This window comes from Orcinus orca, chromosome 1, assembly GCF_937001465.1.
Source record: "Orcinus orca chromosome 1, mOrcOrc1.1, whole genome shotgun sequence".
Lineage (NCBI taxonomy): Eukaryota > Metazoa > Chordata > Mammalia > Artiodactyla > Delphinidae > Orcinus > Orcinus orca.
The window spans coordinates 178766642-178789963 of NC_064559.1; the positions used below are offsets into that span (position 1 = coordinate 178766642).

A 23322-nucleotide genomic window follows, 5' to 3' on the forward strand; every position below is an offset into this window, starting at 1 on the left:
CTACACAGAGAGGTTGAAGGATTGGCCAAATGTCACGCAGTTAGCATGTGGCAGAGCTGGAATTTACCCAGGAAGCCTGGGTCCAGAGCAAGCCCCCCTCTTTCACCACACCTTATTTTCAAATATGTTAAAATATGTATAGAAAGCAACTTTTGTCGTCCAGTGTATAATGAATTATATATAATAGCCAATTAATGTTCATTGGGGCGGTACTGTGATTAGTGGTATGCTGTATATTATTTTAACAGTTGACGGTGCATTTTGACCAAGTCTTTCCTTTGGAATCTTGCCTGCTGCTCTTCTTGACTTATGGAAAAATCATTCCAGAGTTGGGGGCAGTTTTCTGAGGATCTGCTACAGTGAGAAAGGTTCTACTTTGCCTTTTTTGTCCTTCTCACCTTGTCCAAACCCAGTCTATCTTTAAGCTTTTTCCTTGCCCCCAGCATTTCCATTTCTCTGTCTACCATGTTCTCATTCTCCTAATCTAAGACAAATACATGTTTATCAGTCACCTGCAGTGTCACTGGAGGATGGTCACAGCCATGCCCTGTCCTGCCGTCTGACTTCCACTCCCTCTTTACCATTAGCTGGAATGGCCTTGCCTTGGGGCCACTGGCTGCTCATGGGGCCCCGGAGAGGTGGGGGGATCAGCTGCCACGGTCGAACTGGCTGGCACCTTCAGAATCCCAGGACAGAGTCATTTGTCAGTGGGAAAGGATAGCATCCCTTAGCCCAGTTTGTAAACCACCAAGAACCACTTTGTTATTCTCTCCATTTCTATATCCCGGATCGAAAGATTCTTATCCAATTACACCTCTAAACCAATGAAAATCTTTGTCATTAAAAAATATACTTTTAAATTTAATCAGAGATGTGCCTTTCTGCCAGTCAGCACTGCTGATTGGCCTGAGCTGGCCTGCACTAGCACACTGGGGGTGCCAACAGTCCAGCCCTGCTTTTTGGTTCACCTGAGCATCTTCATCACAGGTAAAAGTTGAGTCATTTGGGGCTTCCCTGGTGGTGCAGTGGTTGAGAGTCCGCCTGCCGATGCAGGGGACACGGGTTCGTGCCCCGGTCCAGGAGGATCCCACGTGATCCTCCCATGAGCCATGGCCGCTGGGCCTGCGCGTCCGGAGCCTGTGCTCCACGACGGGAGAGGCCACAACAGTGAGAGGCCTGCGTACCGCGCAAAAAAAAAAAAGTTGGGTCATTTGAAATATTCAGTATAACCATTGGACCCTACAGATCTGAATAGTGTGGGAACTATGCTAATAAAAGGGGGTAGAATGAAGGTTTGGACCAGATGTGGAATGTGTGTGGGGAGAGTAAGAGAAGATGGGAGGAAACTGGGGTGTGGAGGAGAAAGAGTCAGAGTCCCAGGAGCATCCTTTCCCTGGCTTAGAGCTGGAGACAGAAGAGCCTGCAAGGGAGGGGCCTAGAGGGGGACACTGTGCTTCTTTCCCACATGAATGGGTTGAAACTGTCTGTCCTTTCGTAAAAGTATCCCCTTGTCCAATGTTCAGCTTGGCTAATTACTCACTTGCTGTGCTTCCAGATCTGAGCACACTCAAACTTGTTCTGGGCTTTTCTTTTTGTCCTGACTTGCTGGTGCAAGCTTAGTTTCTGCATCTGCAAAGTGACTGGCCTGGGTGCCCTCAGAGCGTGCTCCCGAGAGCATGCTTTTCAGATTGCTTAGGGAGGATTGCTTGTTTGTTAAATATAGATGGCATCTGACAATTTGTTTTCAAATAGACACACTTGGGACCTTCCAACCAACATGCAGAGGAATAAGGGGGCTGCAGAGAGCAATGTCAGGTCCAGGACGTGGTTCTCAATGACCTTGCAGTCCTCATCCTCAATGAGCACGATGTTTGGGAACATTGTACTGGAGAGTGTTAATGCCAGCCTGGCTAGAGCTCATTGTGCACTTTTGAATAAACATCTTGGTGTAGCTGGCGTTTGGGGAATGGGAATGTTTGAATGTTTGCCATTTTTAGAGGCTGGAAGAGAAAGAGAAAAAGCAAGTGGCGTGATCCTTGGTGTCGTTGTTCAAGACAGTACAAACAATATGGGCTAAATGCTGAAGGAGGGCTGAGAAGCCCCATTTGCTGCACGCCCTTGCATCAGGAACTAAATTAGATAGTAAATGTGAGCTCTAATCTATAAGGCAAGCTAAGAATGGAGTAATGTGAGAGTGCAGGCCGTGTTTCCGCATTGCTGGGTGCGAATCCTGGTTCTTCCACTTACTAGCTGGGTAATCTTGGGCCTCAGTCTCCTCATCTGTAAAATGGGGATAAAGGATAGTACTGTGGCATGGGGTGGTTAGGAAGAGTAAATGAGTTCATATGTGTAAAGTGCTTTGAATAGTGCCCGGCACTTAGAAACTGCTACATAAGATTTATTAATTACATAAACGGTACCTGGAGCTCTGAGAAGCGAAGTAACTTGTCCAAGACCCCTGAGCTTGTAAGTAGTGGAGTTGGAATTCAAACCCTGTGCTCTCTGGCTCTAGAGCAGGGTTTCTCAGCCTTGGCACTGTTGACGTTTTTGACCAGATAGTCCTTCGTTTTGGGGGCTGGCCTGTGTATCGTAGGGTATCTAGCAGCATCTCTGGCCTTTGCCCACTAAATGCCAGTAGCAAGAGCCCATCCCCAGTTGTGACAACCAGAAATGTCTCCACATATTGCCAAATGTCCCCTGGGGTGGGGAGCAAAATCACTCCTGGCTGAGAAGAACTGGGTGAGAGGGTCTAACACCCTGGAGGGAGCAGCAGGCTGATTTCTCAGTTCCAAGGTTAAAAGCCCAATTCCCAGTTATCACCTTTTTTCTTTATAGACCCATGGCCAGAGAAGGCTGGGACCCTGGTGGCTGGTATCTACATACCCTGCAGCTGAGAAGCCCCTGCATCCAGGCCCAGGCCAGCAGCTTCTCAGGCATGTTTCTGAGACGTTTTCTTTTCTTCCCTTGGCTAGGCATGTTTTCACCAGACCACAGGGCAGGCCGAGCCGTGTGGCTGGTTTGAGCTGCTCTCTGCGGCTGTCAGCGCCAGTGTCTGTGCAGCCAGACCGATCCGGGCAGGCGTTCTTTGGAAGCACAGCTGGTGGGTTTAATTGGTGTCAGTGTGAAGGGTCCCAGAGCGGAAGGGGTCAGTGGACAAGAGGGGAACTGACATTCCTCGTTGCCGCATCCTGATGCCGCCTCATTCAGTTCCTGTTCTCATTTACTTATTTCTGTGTCGTTTTCTGCACCTTCTACCCTTCTCTGTGCTCTCTTTCAGTTTCACAAACTTTAACGTGTGGCAGAGATGGGCTGTGGTTCAGAGCGTCAGGGCAGATGTGGGATGTGAGCAGGGCTGGTGCGTTCTTGGCACCCAGCTGCCAGTTCTGCTCTCTAAGCCTCATCTGTAAAGAACTACGTTGTTGACCAGCCACTCAGGGTCTCTGACCAGCTTCTTAGAAAACTCTCAGAGTTAGCAGCATGTGTGGCTCTTGGAGCAGGGGGGGAGGCTGGGGAGCTGGAGGGCAGAGGGGGAATAGATAGATTTTTTTTTTTTTTAAAGTAAAGCTCTAGTGTTTGGGCCACTTAAAGAGCACTACGCTGGGTCCTATTCAAATATTTGTTATTGTAGGTTGACGCTTTTACATCAGTATTCACAGCTTGGGTGTCCAGCATTTTTCATTCTGGTCCAGATCTTGCTTACCCCTCGTTTTATTTATTTTGGCCACGTCTCGCGGCATGTGGGATCTTAGTTCCCCAACCAGGGATTGAACCTGCACCCCCTGCAGTGGAAGTGCAGAGCCTTAACCACTGGACCACCAGGCAAGTCCCTCACCCCTCGTTTTTTTTTCTTTTTTTTTTTGCGATACACGGGCCTCTCACTGTTGTGGCCTCTCCCGTTGCGGAGCACAGGCTCTGGACGCGCAGGCTCAGCGGCCACGGCTCATGGGCCCAGCCGCTCCGTGGCATGTGGGATCTTCCCGGACAGGGGCACGAACCCGTGTCCCCTGCATCGGCAGGCGGACTCTGAATCGCTGCACCACCAGGGAAGCCCTTGCCCCTCGTTTGGATGCAAGCTTTCTTCCCAGCCTGCTCTACTCCTGTTCAACGGAAGGATGATATTTGCCCTTGTGTTGAATTGTGGTTGGGAAACAGGCAGTTCTCAAGCGCTGATAGGTCTGGAGGTGACATTCCCATGAAAATCTGTCGCTGACACTTGTTTCTTGTGAGTTTGACTCCTTCTCTTTTCCCATCGGAAGGCCTTGCTTTTTACAAGCTAAAACATCAGGATGCGGGAAGACGTCACCGTGGCGGGCGGGGTTGTGGAAGATGGCTCCTCAGTGGGCACAGTTAACCCCTGATCTTCTGTGGAGGGCTGCCTCTTGAGTGAGCTTGTGTGTTAAACCAGCCCACAGGGGTGCTCAGAACAGGGAGAGAAAGGAATTATCAAGGACTTCTGGAGGGTTCTGTGAGCAAGAGCTTCCCTCCTTACCTGGAGGGAGACTCATTCGTCCAACTGCCAACTAAGATTTCCTGAGTGCCAGCTGGACACTGTGCTGGGGACACACCCATGACAGCCTGCAGGACCTCCCGGTCTAGGGGACCCGAGTGGAATGGGTACCCAGAGCAAGAGAGGGCAGAGCTAGGCACTCGGCATGGTCATACCCACCATCATTGCTCCTGTCCCCCTGATGCCACCGTTTGGGGGTTGGGAAGCACAGTTAAGGGAACTGAGTTTTGTGTTTTGATGAAGTTTAATTAAAACTCTTAATACCTCTGTTTGGATGCAAACTCTCTTTTGTGAGTAGGAATAAATGTGAAACTCAGGGTTGGGAGATACAGCTGGGGCTTTTAGTGTGTGGCCTGTCGGCTGCTTCCTTGGTTTTCTCTGTGATCCTGCACCTGCTGGAATTCTTGTCCCTGTTAGCCCAGGGTTGAAGTTGGGACACATAAATCAGACACCAGGCAAGTTTCCTGGAAAAGGACCAGGTTGGGTCTAAAGCTGGGGCCCGTCTTCCGGCTAAATGCTTCTGTGAGACCAGGTGGTGTGCAGTCTAGGGAGCCCGGAGCCTCTGGGTGAAGAAAGCGTGCGTGTGAGCCCACATTTCCAGCTTGCGTGTTCCTCTCAGGTCTCCCACGGCTGTGGGACAGCCGTGTGGGAACACGGCTGTGGGGAAACAGGTAGGCCTCCAGGCTGGCTGATGATTCAGACCTCTTCCTTACCGATTATCCAGTAATTACATAGCCAGAAGCAGGAGTCCACTCTGCCTGAGTGGACTGTTTATTTCCAGGTGCAGGCACTAGCTTCTTGGGCCCGTGCAGGGTCTGTTGACGTTTTATTTTGCAAAGACCAGCGTTAACTGGCGCCGCATTTCTCATTCCCCCCACACTGCTGTAGAGCCCCTTAGAGAACTGTCCTCTAGGTGGCTGCCTGGCCGGCCCGCATGTTGCCCAGACTTGGAGTCAGGATTCTAGAATCAGATACACGTGGACTTGAATCCTGGGTCCACCACTTACCAGCTGGGCGACAGTGGGGAAGTGTCTTAACCTCTCTGAACCTCAGGCTCCCTGTTTGTAAAATGGGCCAAGGATTCAATGAGAAACCATATAAAAAGGGCCTGTAACAGTGGCTGTCCCATAGCTCTTCAGCACTTAATGGAGTTGTCACTTTGCCCAGGAATCAGGCCTGTTCTGGCTTCGGGGTCCCTCCTTTGTACCCCGAGCACCCTTGTCCCTCTAGCACTTGTTCATCCTTCTCTTAGGCTGTAAGTTCCTTGAGGGCAGGTACTGTGTTTAGTTGTCTTCATGGTGCCAGCGCGTGGAACACGGCAGCAGACACTTCGGGGGTGCTTGTCACACTCCGGGCTTAGTTCTGTATACTTTACATGTATAAATTTATTTAATCCACACATCAGCCCATGAGGTAGGTACTGCTGTTATTACTCCCATTTCATAGACAAGGAAACTGAGGCACAGAGTGGATGAGTAACATGCCCAATGGCACACAGCTAGCACCTGGCAGAGCCAGGATTTGAGCCCCCTATGCAAGCTATCTCTTAAGAGTTGTTTGTTGAGAGTTGAATGGCTGAGCAATATTATGAGGAAGAGATGGGTTGATGACTGTCAAGTAAACGCTACGGCCTTGCCCCAGGTGTGGGGAGCCGTTGCTTCAGCAGCATCACCATAGTAACGAGTCCATCCTACCTACTGGGAGCTCCATCCTAGAACCGCTTGGGAGGGCACAGTTTGTCCCCAACATCCTCCCCAGGACTTCTCACTGTCTCCATCCCCACACCCTGACATGGTGGAGAAATGTGGGTCCCTCACTCTGCCAGGCCTTCTTGCTCTAGAATTCACTGCAGATGTGCCCCTGGAAGCCCATGAGAGGAGGTGGAGGCCCCCAGCTGTCCTTTAATCTCAGAATATGGGAGGTTGGGTGTAGGATTTATTCCCTGAGTCAGTTCCAGCAGAAGAGTTGAAGCAAGGGGTCCCTTCAGCCTCAGGAGAAAGGGGTGCTGCCCCTCAGATCTCTGCCGAGGACCAGAGTTGGCAGTAGCTCTTTGGGGGGTGGCAGTGGAGGGGGAGGCCTGAGGAAGAGGATGATGTCATGCCTGAACTCTGCAGTTCACGCCTGTAGATGTTCCAGCCATGCAAAGCTGTAACTGAGCCCCCAGTAAAGACTCCCAGTGCAAAGTACACTCTAAAAAGTGTGTGTGTGTAAAGAGAAAAATAATCTTGATTCCAGAGCTACTAATAATTTCTGCTTCTCACTCGTTCTTGGGTGTGATCTGAGTTATTTTCCTGGTTGTGTGTCTGATGATGCCCTTCCTGTCTCTAAGGCTCCACACCTCGGCTGGCCCGGGTTCTCTCTCCTCTCTGGCTCTCCCTTGACCCTTCTCTGCAAACAAGCTGCTCCACGTTGCTTTTCTTTCTGGACAGACCTTCCCTTCTCCTCACATGTCTGTCACACTCACCTGAAAATGCCCTCTGCTTGAGAAGGAGAGCTTAGATGTGTCTTGGTAATGAAGCTTTAAATCAGTGGAGTGAACGGTAGAACTTATGGAGGTGATGGAAACGGTCCATCTCTGCACTGTCCAATGTAGTCCCCGCTAGCCACGTGAGGCTCTTGAGTACTTGAAGTGTAGCTAATACAACTGAGTAGGTTTTTGATTCTATTTCATTATAATTAAACTTAAAGAGCCACATGTGGCTAGTGGCTGCCATTTTAGTGCAGATCTAGGGAATAAAGCACCTGGAAGAATCCAATCAGGTTCAGGGATGCTGTGTGATGATTTGGGGTTATTTATCCTTAATCTGGGTACTTGGTTCTAAGAGTCAAGTTTTGTCAGGTTGCATGCTCAGGTCCTCAAAATGCCTCTTGCTCTTGCCTGCCTACCCAGGTGAGGTAGAAACTTAATATTGTGTGTGGTAATAGAGCCTGTGGTTAATTTATCACCCTCTCCCACCCTTCTCCACTCCAGCCCAGGCCACCCGGTGACTGGGTCCACATGGGTTGAGGTGCAGGAAATCACATACTCAGGGTACCAAGTCTTCCAGTGCAGCATCTGCTACTTCCTGGCTGGGGTACATATTTCACCTCCAGGGATGGATCGAGAATTCACAGGGCTTGAAGCTTAAGTAATTTGGGGACCCTCCTTCAGAGAAAGAATATAAAATTACAAATACAAAATTAGACATGATAGTGAAAATTTCCTTAAAATGGGAAAAGAAATCACATCCAACATAAGTTTTAAAAACCTGATATGGGGCTTCCCTGGTGGCGCAGTGGTTGAGAGTCCGCCTGCCGATGCAGGGGACACGGGTTCGTTCCCCGGTCCGGGAAGATCCCACATGCCGCGGAGCAGCTGGGCCCGTGGGCCCGTGGCCGCTGAGCCTGTGCTCCACAACGACAGTGAGAGGCCCGCGTACCGCAAAAAACAACAACAACAACAACAACAACAACAACAAAAACCTGATGTGTATCTTTACAAAGGCCAGAAAAAGAGTATTTTTATTAGTTATTTGTCTATCAAACCTCTATAATACTTTTTTTTTTCTTAACATATTTTGGCTGGAAACGCTTTGATCACCTCTTCATGTGATAATGAATTCATAATTTTTCTAAAGGGAAGCTGAAAAGATCATTTAGTTTTCTTCTAGCATGGTTGATAAAATTGTTTTTTATTACTGACAGTCACAAAACGTGACTTCATACACAGACATCCACTTTTTGTTGTACGGCTACGGGTTTGGGTCCTACAGTGCATAAAATTTGATAAAATTTGTTTTGCATAGTTCCCATGAAAAAGGGGAAAACTGTTTGGCATGTTTCTAGCTGTGTTTGCTGTGTTATCAAATATATTTCTGACAGGAGAAAACTTCCCTTTTGGAGTAAGCATCATTGAGTGAGAATTAATTTCTCCTCCTACAATTCCACCTGTCTGATGACTGGAAGAAATGTCCACCGACTAGCTTCTGGCTCTGTATATTTCAATTTTCATTTTCCCTCCACTTTGCACGTATCTCAGGTACCAGATGGTGCACCTTTGAGTCTCCGCAACAGTGAGTGGGCCCGGTAGGCGGTAGGCAGATTCCTGGAAGCCGTGGGGACAGCTACAGAGGCAGCTAGCAGTAACCTGCCCCTGCATTAAAGTGTCTGTGAACCACAGTCCTCAATCCCACTACACCCAAACTAAATTTATCCCCAAATCCAGCTCCCCTCAGCTGGATCGCCCAATGCCTGAAGCTGCCTTAACACCACTTGACATGAAGGGAAATGCAACAGGAGGAGGAGACATCAGAGTGGAAAGAGTGCTTCTAATGAATTGCAGCTAAAATACCTTAATTTTGTAAATTTCGAAAACCAGTTATACGATTCTGCAAACACATTGCTAGGTCCTTGAAAGAGGCCCATGCAAGAGACGCCCGAAGCTTTCTTCATTTGCCTCCCAGTAAATCTGCAACTGTTCATCGCGCTGAGTCGCAGAGGCCCACGTACCGAAAAAAAGAAATTAAAAAAAATAAAAAGTTGTATTTGAAAACCATTAACATTGTGCCTGGGGAAGAGATGCTCAGTGTGGAAGAATGAATGAGTGAATAAATGGATGAATGAATGGATGAGTGAATAAACGGATGAATGAATGGATGAGTGAATGAATTAATTAAAACGGAAAGGACAGAAGTAATGTTTGCTAGCCATCTGCTTCAAGTCCAGTGGCCTTCTTTGAATTCACAGTATCCCCCAGATTGCTGAGCAGTTCTAGGGGAGCCCTCACTCCAACCAGAAATGGGGGTAGAGAGCCAGAAGCTGAAACCAAGCTCACGTGAGTGGGAACACTCAGGTATTTTTATTTTATTTTATTTTATTTTTGCGGTACGCGAGCCTCTCACTGTTGTGGCCTCTCCCGTTGCGGAGAACAGGCTCCGGACGCGCAGGCCCAGCGGCCACGGCTCACGGGCCCAGCCGCTCCGCGGCATGTGGGATCTTCCCGGACGGGGGCACGAACCCGCGTCCCCTGCATCGGCAGGCGGACTCTCAACCACTGCGCCACCAGGGAAGCCCTCAAGGTATTTTTTGAGTGGGCAGAATTTGGTAATTTTTCTTCAGCCAAGTCTTGCTGCTCGTGACTGTGCCGTGCACTGTGATTCAGGGGCACTGTGCCTGAATTATCACGTTAAGGCTGGAGAAGATTCTTAAGCAGCGTGAGACTGGACTGTGGTTCTCAGCTGGTTCAGAGCCTCCTTTGTACAAGGGCTGTTCAGCCGAGAGTGTGGGGACCTAATGCCTTTGGAATTCAATAGCTGTGACCAGGACACTCCTCAACAAAGTTCCACAGCCAGACAGATACCCTGGGATCTGAAGATTGGTTGCTGGGTCAAGAGCTGTGGTGATAATATTGAGAGACGCTGGAAATTTGAAAGGCGTGTCCTGAGGCCCTGATCCCCACCTGGGCCTGCCCTAGGTGGCTGCTGCCCTCTGTCAAGCCTGGCAGACATCTGGGGGACCCTGGGTGTGGTGAGGAGACACCATGAGACTCCAGCAGAGGCTAGGTTTTGTCTTGACTCTGGTTCCTCTTTTACAGGTGAGGAGACTGGTCTGGATGATCTCTAAAATTTCTTCCACTGCTAACCGTTTAGGATTAAAAAAATTTGAGCGTGTTGGTGGCTACCTTGAAGTAGCTACCTCCAGGTAGTACAGGTAGTACAGGTAGTACAGGTTGAAGGCTACCTCCAGGTGGTAGCCTTCTGAGGTTGGGGAGATGGGTAGTGTCAGCAGAAACGCAAATTTTCAATGCCTTGGCGTCCTGGTTCCAATTCCCCATCCTCCTGCATCAGCACGACTTGCCTGTCATCCTGTGGTGGTCAGCAGCAGCCATGGAGAATTGTACATTGATGGCCTGCAGTGATGCCCGTGTATCCTTCTAAGTGGCAAAGTTGCATGTGTTTGTGCTCAGCTGAGCAAGAGAAGCAGGCCTCTAAACGGTCCGGTGTAATGCTGTTCACAGGAGAACCGTATCTGTGTCTATATACGTAGAAAAATACCGGAAGGAATTAATCCAAAATGTTAACAGTGCTTCTCTCTACGTGGTAAAATAATAGGTCACTTAATTTTTTAAAAAATTTAAAATTGAAATAACCTAGATGGGAAAAGAACTTGAAAAACAATAGATACATGTATATGTATAACTGAATCACTTTGCTGTACACCTGAAACTAACACAATATTGCTAATCAACTATACTCCAGTGTAAAATAAAAATTAAAAAAAAAATTTAATTAAAAAAATCCCCCAATTTTTTATCTTAAGTATGTACTGTTGCAATTTTGGAGTTGGAGGATGAATGGAAGGTGTTCATGGGGGAGTTTGGGAGGCCCTGCCGCCCTGGGACCCCGGGGACAGTCTCTCTCCCACCTTAGCTGGCATGAGGATCATGCAGGGAACTTGTTAAAACTGCAGGTTCCTGGGTCCCTCTTCCAGAGATTATGACTCTGTGGGTCTGGGTTGGGGCCTGGAGTCTGCCACTTACACAAACATCCCAGAGACCACCCTTTGAGGAACATTGGTCTGTGGACTCTTGCTTTATTTGGAGCTGGGTTAACAGAAGTGTCGGGAGAGATCTAGCTAGAAGCAGGCAGGTGAGCTGAACGTCAGCAGATCAAGCTGAGACTCCAATAAAATTATGTCTCCAGATGGAGGTGGCTCTGGGACAGAGGTCAGGACAGGCCTGCCAAGCTCTCAGAGGAGCAGGCTGTGCCAGCAGCATCTTGCTGTCAAATTCTCTGCCCCTTCAGACCTCCTCTGAGGCTGGGAGGGCAGGCTGCATCCTGTGGGGCAAGAGGTTCTCTTTCAATCCTGGCCAAAACGAAAAGTTCTGGTTCTGCTACTTGCCAGTTGTGTGATTGTAGGTGCATTACAGTTCTCAGCTGAGTTTTGTGTAATGTAAATGATACTACCAACCTCATAGGCATTTCATGGGAGAAGGAAGTGGTCCATAGCAGGAGGTCATGAACGTTGGTTGTCTATCCTTTCTTATTCTTTGGCTGCTTGGGAGAAGGGAGCATGAGAGACCTCTTAGCCCCGGGGAAGGACACAGCCCTGCCTACAGCGCAGCAGTCAGATTGTCTGCCTAGGTCGTTTTCACAACAGCTCCTTCTCTGCAGGGCACAATATTCCTGGAGGATTTTTACTGGCAGGATGACTAAGTGGCTGGCCCAGCCTGACCCAGCAACTCCCTTCTGGCCCCATCCTAGCCAGTCTGTCTCTGAGAGTCCTCAGAGCTCCTAGGTAGTCTGAACACTGTCCCCACCATTGTCTGTGTGGCTAGGGGACCCCTTGGATGGTCTCCCTCAGACCATCTCCATTACGACTTTGCTTTAAACTCCGTGTCCTCTAAGCAGCCAGCTGGCTCTCTTCTCCTAGACAGTCCTTTATTTTAATCTGAAACTTCCAGCAAGTCAGTTCAGCTCCGCTCCTCTTTGGTATTTTTTAAAAATTTGCCTTTATTTATTTAACCCTGCTTACAACACAACAGACCAGAGCTGCAATATAGTGAATCTTATCCAATGACAAGCATTTAGCAAGACACTTTCCAAATAGAAAGTTATGTTCTTTGATTCCTGCCCCTATTTCAGTCATTCAGCAGATATTTCTTGAGGACACACTGTAGCAACAGAATGATCACGTATTGGGTGCTCTTTATGTGCCCAGGGTGGATAGTCTTTGACTTCCTGGGGACACAGACAGGCAGGTGGTTATTTACAGCATGGTGAGTGGTGCTAGAGGGAAGGAACGGGCTGCCTTGGAGCAAGTAAAGATGGACACTCTTTCCCACCTTCCACCCGCACTCCTCCTGAGCCTAGCTATTGTGTAATACGGCTAATTGCATAATGATCTCTTTTCCAAGTGAAATCTGCTTCTCCTGCAACTCCTAGTTTAGCCATCCTCTTCCATGCCTACCTAAAGCACAGAAGACCCGTGAGGCCCCCGTCCAGAGCTGTGGCTTTGAAACCCCCAGCCCACGCAGGGCCTGGGATTGGCCTGGCTGCATGGCAGTATCTGCATAGGTGTAGACTGCCATCTTCCTTTTCAATTTAAGCAGAAAAACAGAAGTGCCAGGGAATCATGCAGACAGTCCTGTGGTTCCTTTTCCCCCTGTAAGACAGCAGGGAGCTGTTTATCGGAGAGAAACAGGTTTGCCCAGTGGAACGTTTATTTGGTTTCTTTGATCCTGGGAACACACCTGCCACTTTGCCACTTCCTGCGAATCAAGCAGTTTCTTAGAAAAGGGACACATTCCTTAAAATATATTATGCGGTTTGGGGGTGAGATATGGTTTCTTGGATTTTTATGATTTAATGTGTCTGCAAAAACATTAAAGCCACAGATAAAAATACATTGACTGCCCCTTATGAGAAACTGGTCTTTCCTTAGAATTAGGGGGCTGGTCATTTTCGTTTTTACGCTGGGTTTTGTTGTTTTTAAGTTTTCATTTGCTCCTCTTCCTGTTTCTCAGCACTCCTCATGCTGTAGACACGCCATGTGTGGGCAGTCATTGATACAGTTACACTGCAGTTATCAACCAAAATAATTTGGACTGAACTTTTATAAGAAAAAGGCAAATAGTGAAATTAATTTTCTTAGATCTTATTTGTTAATGTGCCACTTTCAGAGCATGCCTTGGGGATGCTCTGAAAGTGGTATATTAAAAAAATAAGATATAAGTTATAAAAAAAGATATACATTATAAAAAATAAGATGTAATGTAAATTATAAAAAAATATATAAATATATGAAAAAATGTTTAAAATATATATTACATCTACTAGTATACAGATCTTTCTTGACTCACAATGGGCTTTCATCCTGATAAACCCATCATAAAGTGAAAATATTGTAAGCTGAAAATATGTTTAATACACCTAACCTACTGAACATCATAGCTTAGCCTAGCTTACCTTAAATGTGCTCAGAACCCTCACATTAGTCTACAGTTGGGCAAAATCATCTAATATATAGTCTACTTTATACTAAAGTGTTGAATATCTCATGTAATTGATTGAATACTGTACCGAAAGTGAAAAACAGAATGGTTGTCTGGGTACAGAATGGTTGTCAGTGTATCGCTTTTTTACCCTTGTGATCGCATGGCTGAGTGGGAGCTGTGGCTGCTGCCACTACCCAGCATCAGGAGAGGAAAAGACAGCATATCGCTAGCTCCAGGAAAAGATCAAAATTCAAAATTTGACGTATGGTTCCTACTGAAGGCATGTTGCTTTTGCACCATTGTAAAGTCAAAAAATCATAAGTCGAACCATTGTAAGTCAGGGACCGTGTGTATATATTTAATTTTATTATTATTTTTTTGTGTGAGAATCATTTTCGCTTTAATTTGCTTCCTGATCATCATATAGCAATAAATAGACACAGAACATTTTCTAATTATTTTCTGGGTTGGGTAGGGGTGAAAGGGAAGATCTGGAAAATCAGGAGTATATTAACTCAAATTTCAGTACATAATTATCAAATAAAATTTTAATGATTTCAGTTCAATACAACTGAAAATGCAGTGTGTTAAAGGACACGTTCTACTAAATTTCAAATTACAGGTTGTGGGTCATTTCTAAGCAAGAGTATCATATCCTACTGAGTATTCAACTTATTAACTAAGGTGATTGACATGGTAGGAGGTGGGGAAGAACAATGATCAGCTCATAGAATTTGGCTAAGAAAGGAAACAAACAAAAGCAATGCAAATAGTAATTAAAATAGCTACAAGGCTTCCCTGGTGGCGCACTGGTTGAGAGTCTGCCTGCCGATGCAGGGGACACAGGTTCGTGCCCCGGTCTGGGAAGATCCCACATGCCGCGGAGCGGCTGGGCCCGTGAGCCGTGGCCGCTGAGCCTGCGCGTCCGGAGCCTGTTTTCCACAACGGGAGAGGCCACAGCAATGAGGGGCCCGCGTACTGCCAAAAAAAAAAAAAAAAAAAGGCTACAGATATTAGTAAAATAAAAATACAATCCCAAATGTCCATCTCTTACATTACTAGAAAAAAATTACAGGTAAAGTTACAGCAAATACAGTCTTCACAGATTTGGGTAACTTTATTTGCGTTTAATAGTGATTTTAATAGTGATTTTTAAGCCCTATAGCCAATGAAATTTTAAAAAGCACTATGAGGAATGGACATTTAGATGTGTATACACTTTTCTTCAAAAAAAAACAACAAAGCTTAAATTTCTGAATGAGCAAGATTCACTTTTGCAGGTAGAGGCCCTGCTTCTTCATGATCTTCACCTTTAGATCTAACAACCACAAGAGAAGAAGCTGGATATCTGTTTAGCTTTTGTTCACTCACAAGTTCCAAGTCACCATAGATACTCAGCTTCTCAGAGGGAACATACTGCTCCACAGCAGTAGCAACAGTTGCACAACAAATCCAGAGCAATACCGTCATGGAGAGGACAAGAGTCATAGTTAAAATCCACCCGGAGTCAGGAGAGACATGTTAAAAAGCCATCACTTTCTCCATCTTCAGGATAGTTCCTGTGTGCTTGTGAACTTCTCATTTGCAGATAGGACATTTTGCTTAGCGATGGTTCTTTCAAATTTGTAGGTTCCTGCTCCAACTGTGGTGCATACTGGATTTCTGGCTTAGACTGGAATATAACTATTTTTCCGTCAGCAGCTTGAAGATAAAAAGTCCACGAAGAGGTTAAGAAGCTCTGTGAACGGTCCATCATATCACTCCAGAATGACCTTACCAGAGTTAGAGGGAACACTAGATCAGGGACATGAGTTGTTCTTGTCTCAATTCAGCAAATGGCGGCTGATTCTGGCACCCAGGGTGGCAAACATATTGCTCATCAGATCGGGAATATGCTTCTGTACACGCAGATTCACATTCCAATTTGGTCCGATTTAAATCAATTCCATCATCCACAAATTGACAAATTGAAAACAGCCTGCAACCTCTCTGACGTGTGTACAACTCCTCTTCCTTGGAGTAGGTGTGCGAGGGGTAGGTCAACTGGCAGGCCCGGTGACAAGACGCCGTATCACCCAAAACCGAGTCAAACGCTTCAGCCAGAGTGGTCCCTGAGCCTCCAGTCGGGGCCATGGTCAGCAGCAGCAGCAGCGGCGACAGCCCCAGTTGGACCCTGACCCAGAGGCTCCCGTTCGGGGCCGCCATTTTGTTTGTCTCTGTCACAGCAGGTCAGCTTGTTGCTCTATATATTTTATTTATATATATATATATATGCACATATACACACACACATACATATATATATACTGGGCTGTGTCTAATTCTTGTGCCTATATCTGAACTACTCTACAATCAGACCTAATTGTTATGGCAAATAGCTAAGAGATAGCCCTGAACGTATCTATGAATAAAGTACAAGTAGATTTATATTTAGTGTACTACACTTACTAAGACAGGAGAGAGGACCATGAACATTGTGGAACATTTTTCAAATGAGTATTTAGAACTGATTGCACGTATATTTACCAGAAAATGTGAGTAATCAGCATACCCTGTTTCCAGAACTTTCTATGCTAAGGTTTCCTTATAGGAAGAGACAGTCGAGCATTAGATAAGAATGTGAAATTGGAGAGTCAGATTGGCCCCGGTTCATATCGTGACCACAATCATGACACCTTGACCCAGATACTTGGCCTCTCTCATCGAATTCCTCGTCCTTAAAATGGGTGTTGTGCTGGTATCTGCCTCTCACGGTTCCTGTGAAGATTAAGACAGTGCAGGAAGAGTCCTCAGCACAGTGCCTGACCCATATGAGATGTGCCACCAATGCTTGCTCTCGTGATCATGGCTGCCGCTGTCTTCTCCGTCATCATCATTGTCATCACCATCTTAACGATTGCCCTCTACCTGTCAGGGCCTTTACTGCAGCCAGCTCCTTCCTCCAAAGGGACTTGGGTTTGAGGGACTTGCATTGCATGATGTTGTGATTCAGTGTTTCTAGGAAGTTAGGCTAGGATAACAAGCAAGTTTCTGAGTCTTATGTAGAACTTCTAGAAATAGTTAATTGACCTTTTATGTCTTAGATAGCTTATCAGTAAACTTAGATAAATGCTGCCGTGTTAGCACGTGAGAGTGTGACATCTTCTGCTGTCACAAGCTTCCAATGCCTAATGGTATTGATACCTGATCCGAGATTAGGGAGATTTTGGCTCCTCGGCTTTCCTGTTCGCTTTCGGATCTGAAAGCAGCACCTTGAGAACAAGGAGGCCACGCAGAGGTCAGACTCCTGTCATGCTTCCCTTTTCAGATGACTGCCTCATGCCCGGAGACCTTGAAAACTGATCTTGAAATCCAGGGCTGGGTCTGTTCAGTGGTTTTTTTAAAGAATTAAAATAGAATCTTTCAAGGTCAGAAGTCTCCTCTCTTCTTCCTTCTCCTCACCCAGGCAAACCCTGCTCTTCCTGAAGGTGACACCAAGGTAGCTTATCTACAGGGCTTGCGGGTGTTCATAGAGTTAATGCTGCATTTAAGGGGGCACGGAAGTACCTTTGTTGTCATGCCAACAGTGTTCCCTTCCTGGTGAGCAGCACCGCTGAGATGGATGACAAAGGTTCAAATCCCTGCTCTGCCAATTATTAATTGGATGACTCTAGGCAGGTTAATTTCATGCAACTTCTTTGGGTCTCACTTTCATTACCTGTAAAATGGGGGTAAGAAATAAGACTGCCTTATGGGACTGTGGTGAGATTTAGTGGTTAGTATAGGTAAAGCACTTGGAACTCTACCAGGCACATAATCAGGGCTATGTGAGAGTTTGCTACTGTAGTTAATTTTACCTTTTACCTTTACCAAGTAACTACTCGGGCTGTGACCTCCCCTAATTTTTCTAAAAGCTGAATAAAAGGCCCAGATGTTCTTCAAATACAAGTCAGAAAAGGAAACAAAAGTAGAGGTTTCACATGGAGGTGAAGGATTTTACATCCTTGGTCTGAAGGATGTAGAACCTGTCAGATGTACTTTTCCAAGTGGGGGAAACCAGAGTTGTTGGACAGGGAGCAGTGGGCTGGGGAGACCGAGAGGGGGCTGTTTGCTGGAGTCCTGGGAACCAAGGGAGGTTTGCCTGAGACGCTGTCATCTGGAGACCGGAGTGTTCCTGCTTAATTTGAGGCATGCTGTGAAGGGCTCCAGAATACGTTAAAATGGAATTCGTTTTAATATACTTCAGTTGAGAAACCCATGGTATTTTCAGGAAGAGAGGAAGAGAAGTTTGTAGGAAGCAAGAAGCCCCAAGGTTACAGACACGATGGAGGCTTGGGGACTGTGTTCTGTGTGATCCACGGGGAGAAACAAGCCTTGCAGGGCTCGAGGATCTTACTTGAGACCTGCCCTGTCGATGGGAAGGGATGCCTAGGCTTCCTGTGGTGAATGCTGCACCTGTGTAGTTAGGAGAGGCAGCTCTTCATGGAGGGGTAACTGGTGAAGGGGAGGAATCCCTTAGAAAACTTCAGGCACATGGAACAGAGCATGCAAGCAAACTGCAATCCCACATTGATCCCAGAGTGCTTTTTCTCCCACTGGGCTGCCCATCCCGTGAGGACTTGAGAACACACAGAGGCTGGGCCTTTTTCATCTCTGGCTTTCCAGGAATGGCTCAAGAAATAGTTAGGGGTCTGTGTTATGGATGAATTACAAATTTCGGATGACCTAGGAAGTAACACTTTGAAATGGGACTGGCGCTGATACAGGAACGACTGGACTGGACCTTGGAAGCTCACATCACTTGTGTTCTCTCACAATCTGCCCCCTTGTTACTTGAAGCAGGGTGAATATGAGGCGTTCCCACTGTCACCTGGCCTTGTTGATGGAATAAAAAAGGTAAGACAGGAAGGAAGGAAGGGAGGAAGAGAGGAAGGAAGGAAGGAAGGAAGGAAGGGAGTCTTTTGTGCATACATTCAGCTTAGACCAGTTCTGCATTCACCTCTGCTTGTTGAATTTGGATCCTGTGATGTGTGTGCGTGTTATGGGTGTGTGTGTGTGATGGGTGTGTGTGTGTGTGTTTATTGTGTGTGTGTTGTTTTCCTTTCCCACCCTCTCCCCATCAATCAATTTAAATCTTATCACTTGCAAAGGTGGTTGTAAACTAAAACAAAGTGACCAAATATCACAGTTCAGATTCATGTTAATAGAGTGATTATTCAGAGATAATCTCACCCCTTTTTCTTCTGAAATGGTGTCTTTCAGAGCCTTAGCTATTTGGTTCCATTGAAACACAGCAGGACCTTGATACACTTTTGAAGAGAATGAAGATGAACCCCTGCAGAATAGAATGTCCTTAAAATTGGTAGCTGGGGCCCTGGTTTTCATGTGTTGTAGGGTAAAGTTTCGCAAATTGCTTACTCCGTGGGGGGTAGAGACCTAAATCCTCCACAGTGCTAACTAATTGGTGATGCTTAATTCATATTTGTGGATTGCTAGATGTGCGTTTAATTAAAAGACACACCTAGTTGCATGATTCCACAGAAACTTGCCAGGGTTCCCTGGTGTATTTTACAAATGAAATTAGGCTTTGTGGGAGTTGTAGAATTATAGATGTATGTATATTTCTTTTAATCTCAAATGCAAGAATAATATTTCTGAATCCGGTTTCACTTCCTGTCCTTAGTTTATGCTTTCATCTTTTCTCTATGCTATTTATTTGTCAGTATACTCCAGGATTTGTTTAGAATTCAGATCATTTTGTTGACTCTGTAGTCAGAAAATTCATTGATTTGATTCCCAATTTCTACATAACGAACAACATTAAAAAGATACAAAGACTCTCTTCTATTTTCTCATCTTTTATCTTAGCCTTATTAATATCTATGTAACAATATTATTTAATATGGGTCCCCTTTATCACGAGCTGTTGGCTATATAACCCATATACGTTTGTGTATTTGGGAGGTGGGTGTGTGATATTGTTGAGGGTGGGGAAAATGGTTCTGAGCCTCAGAAACTTGAAATATACCTGGGATAAAGCATGGAATTCAGTAGAATTGACTCTGCAAATCAAATGCTAGAATTCATTCACAGATATGGTTTTTGCATCTTCAAATGGCCTTGGGTTGAAAGGAAATAGAATTCAGTTAAAATTGCTTGAGTCAGGGTGTGAATGGCTATGAGGAAATATGGTGTCTTTGTCCAAGGCCAAATTCAGAAATATCACAGGTTCAAAAGCCTGTCCTGCTTCAGGAGCAACCTGGGGGTGACTTGCTCTGTCGGCCACATGAACACCACCAGGAAGGAATTCCCTCTGTACAGATTGTGAGGGGTCGGTTCCCCCGAGGCGTTAACCCCACTCTCTTCTAGGCAGGGGCTTGGGTGTTTAGCATATCTTGAGGAAGAGAGAATTCTGCCCGGAGACCTACAGTAAGGCGTTCTCCTGGGCGAATTATAGTATTATTAACCAAAAAATAAGAAAGAAAAGGAGTGTTTTAGGAGCCTACGGTGTGTGCACATGACTCGTCAGGACCACAGTGACCTCTCAGTGCCTATGACCTTCCCACTCTGCAGACAAGGAGAGCGGAGCTCAGGGTGTTGAGTGCTTTGAGGGGACGGAGTAGAGCCTCCACCTGGGCTGCAGAGCCTCAGACCTATGGAGTTTTTCTTGTGGTGTTTCTGGGGTCCACAGCACCATGCATTCCCATAATGATGCTCCTTTCATCAAAATTAGTTAAGAAGTAGGAAGGAAGTAACATATGTTAGAAGCACATGTGATCTAGATTGGTGCTTAGCTATCCAGAAAATCTTGTTGGCTGGACTAGGATAGTTTTCCAAGTGCTGAATTTTGGCTTGACATTCAGGGGTGGTCAGATAACATTTGAAGAGAGAATGTTGAGAGATAACATTTTAAAGAGAAAAGAGCCCTGGTGGGGGATTTAGAAGAGCTGGGTTTGGTAATAATGATGATGATGATGGTAGCACTAACATTTGCTGAGCATTTTTGCTCAACAAATTTGTTGTCCAACATTTATGGAACAGTGCCAGGCACTGTTCTAAGAACTTCACAAGTATTAGTTCATTTAATTCTCACAAAAATCCTCTGAAGTAGATCCTATTAGTATCCCTATTTTACAGGTAAGGAAATGGAGGCGCAGAGAGGTTAAGTAACTTGCTCAGAGTTTTACGGCTACCAAGCCACAGAGTGGGGACTTGAACTCAGACCCTGAGTCTGACTTCAGACTCCATCACCCAGGTCACCTCTCTAGGGCCCAGCACTGTGACCCTTGAAATATTGCTTAATCTGGGATGTCATAGACTCATAAAATTTCAACAATATTTTGGAGAACTGTATAAGGTTGCCGTTTAAAATTTCTGATAACTGTCATTTATTTGTACAGTCATTTCATGAAAGAAAGGACAATATTAACAATCTCTCAACAAAGTGGGCACAAATCTCAGATTAAAGGACAATCCTTCCCGTTATTGGAACATACACTGACTTGTTCATCTGGCAAATGTGCCTGGAGTACCCACTGTGGGTGAGGGAGGGGGTCTGAAAAGCAGACCTAGCTCCCACCCATGTGGAACTCTCATGGGTGGGAGCTAGGGAGGGGAGATAGTCATTTTAAAAGTAAACGAAAAATTACATAATCACAGATTTGTTAAGTGCTGGAAGGACGTGAGCACAGCTCAGGGATGGAGAATAAAATGTAGGGTGTGCCCTGCTAAGGAAGGCCTTTTCCACGAGAGGAGACAAATGCTGGGCAGAGGGAACAGCACGTGTGAAGTCTCAGTGCAGGGAAGCGCCTGGGGGCAGGAGGAAGGAGAGGAGGCTGCATGGCTGCTCAGGACCCAGGAGGAGGCTGCAGAGAGCAGTTCGGGTCTGGTGTGCCCTCAGAAGTCAGGGGAAGAGCTTTGATTTTACTGGGGGGGGGGGGCAGTGGAAACCACTGCAAGATTTGCAGGTGCATGACGCGGTTTGATTTACATTTCATGGGATAACTCGGTATGCTCCTGGGGAGAGCAGACGAGAAGGGGCCAGGAGGAAAGCTGGGAGCGTGGTCAGGAGGCTCTTGCAGCTGTCCAGGCTAAAGAGGCTGGGGCTGTGATAAGGGTAGACGGGGACGTGGAGGGGGAAGCAGCAGCAGGAATCAATGCTTGTCCCATTCAGGGTGGGAACAGGATATAGCCATCTCATGGGGGACAATTCAGGAAGGACAATCTAAAAAGGCAGGGCTGTGGAGGAACGACAGTGGTGGTGCTGGGCTGATAGGGTGGGGCTGTTACTGTGGAGGCCTGAGGGGCAAGGAGAGGGGGGATGTTACTGGAACCCTGAAGGAGAGGGCTGCCTTGAAGGGAGCAGTGACCTTCAGTGGAAGGTCAAGCCAGGCCAGTGTTCTGAATTTCTCCCTCGCAGGCAGAGAGCCGAGGAATGAATCCACTGACCTCTTTCCCCTCCCTCCCCGCTCCTGTGATCTCCTGTGGGGCTGCCCCATTGGCTGCTAACCAGACCACAGAGGTTGCCCATTGATGTGGTCCTTCCAGGTCAGCCCGTGGGCAGAGAGCGGAGTAGGGAGGGCGGAGGGTAGATCTGGTGGGAAACAGGACGTAGCCAGCACCAAGACGATTCCCAGACCTGTGTCTGAGCAGCGAGGTGGAGGGCGGCCCTCCTCCTCTGTGGCGGAGAGACTGGGAGAGGGAAAGGAAGCTGGGGAGGAGAGTCAAGGTGTTCTGTTCCCGTGGACTGAATCCCTTGAGGGCTCTGAGTTTTCCTCTGTAAAAGCAGCCGTTGGACTGAATAACCTGGGAAGTCCTTCCAACTGTCTTCCTAGAGGACCCTATGGGGGGCTCACTGAGCGTTTCTCATAGGGAGTCTCTACGAGTCACCCAGAATCCAGCCCTCCTCGCCCCCTGCGCAGTCACCCAGATAAAACCCACGGAGGGCGGCGATGGAGAGTCTGGGCCTGGCTTTCTGCCGGAGCAGAAGAGCATTTGGCGGTGGCCCTGCTGGGGAAGCCTCATGTGTGCTGTGCGTGGCCGGCCTGCTGCTAGTAACTGCATCTTTGTGGCCCTCCTGAGGAAGAGAAGGACTTTCGTCTTTACAGATCATGTGCTAGTCGGCCAAGCGTAACTCGGGCAGAATTCTCTGAGTGAGAGGAAATCAGTGGGCCACCTTCAGCCTTTATTTTGCTTTCCAGACGAACAGCCCAAGGGAAGTCCCAGCAAGTAAATGTGGGCCCTCTTCCCTCACTTGGCTCCACTTTATTTTAATTTTATTTTCAAATTTTTATTGAAATACAGTTGATTTACAATGTTGTGTTAGTTTCAGGTATACAGCAAAGTGCTTCAGTTATACATATATATAAATATATATATTCTTTTTTTACATTCTCTTCCCTTATAGGTTATTACAAGATATTGAGTATTATTTCCCTGTGCTATACAGTAGGTCCTTGTTGGTTATCTGTTTTATATATAGTAGTGTGTATATTTTAAGCCCAAACTCCTAATTTATCCTTCTTCCCCCCCTCCTTTGGTAACTGTAAGTTTGTTTTCTATGTCTGTGAGTCTGTTTCTGTTTTGTAAATAAATTCATTTGTGTCCTTTTTTAGATTCCACATATATGTGATATCATATATTTGTCTTTCTCTGTCTGACTTACTTCACTTAGTGTGATAATCTGTAGGTCCATCCATGTTGCTGCAAATGGCATTATTTTATTCTTTTTTATGGCTGTGTAGTATTCCATTGTATATGTATCTATATACACCACATCTTTTGTCCAGTCCTCTATCGATGGACACTTAGGTTGCTTCCATGTCTTGGCTATCATGAATGGTGCTGCAGTGAACATGGGGGG

General features: G+C 46.5%; 1 protein-coding gene and 1 pseudogene across 2 annotated transcripts in view; one reads left to right on the plus strand and one right to left on the minus strand.

Moving 5' to 3' along the window:
• The window catches only part of HIVEP3 (HIVEP zinc finger 3), a 500469-nt gene that overhangs the window by 120101 nt on the left and 357046 nt on the right, over positions 1-23322 (plus strand). The gene's annotated exons all lie outside the window — the stretch shown is intronic.
• On the minus strand, positions 14687-15686 carry LOC101276824 (transmembrane protein 59-like; annotated as a pseudogene).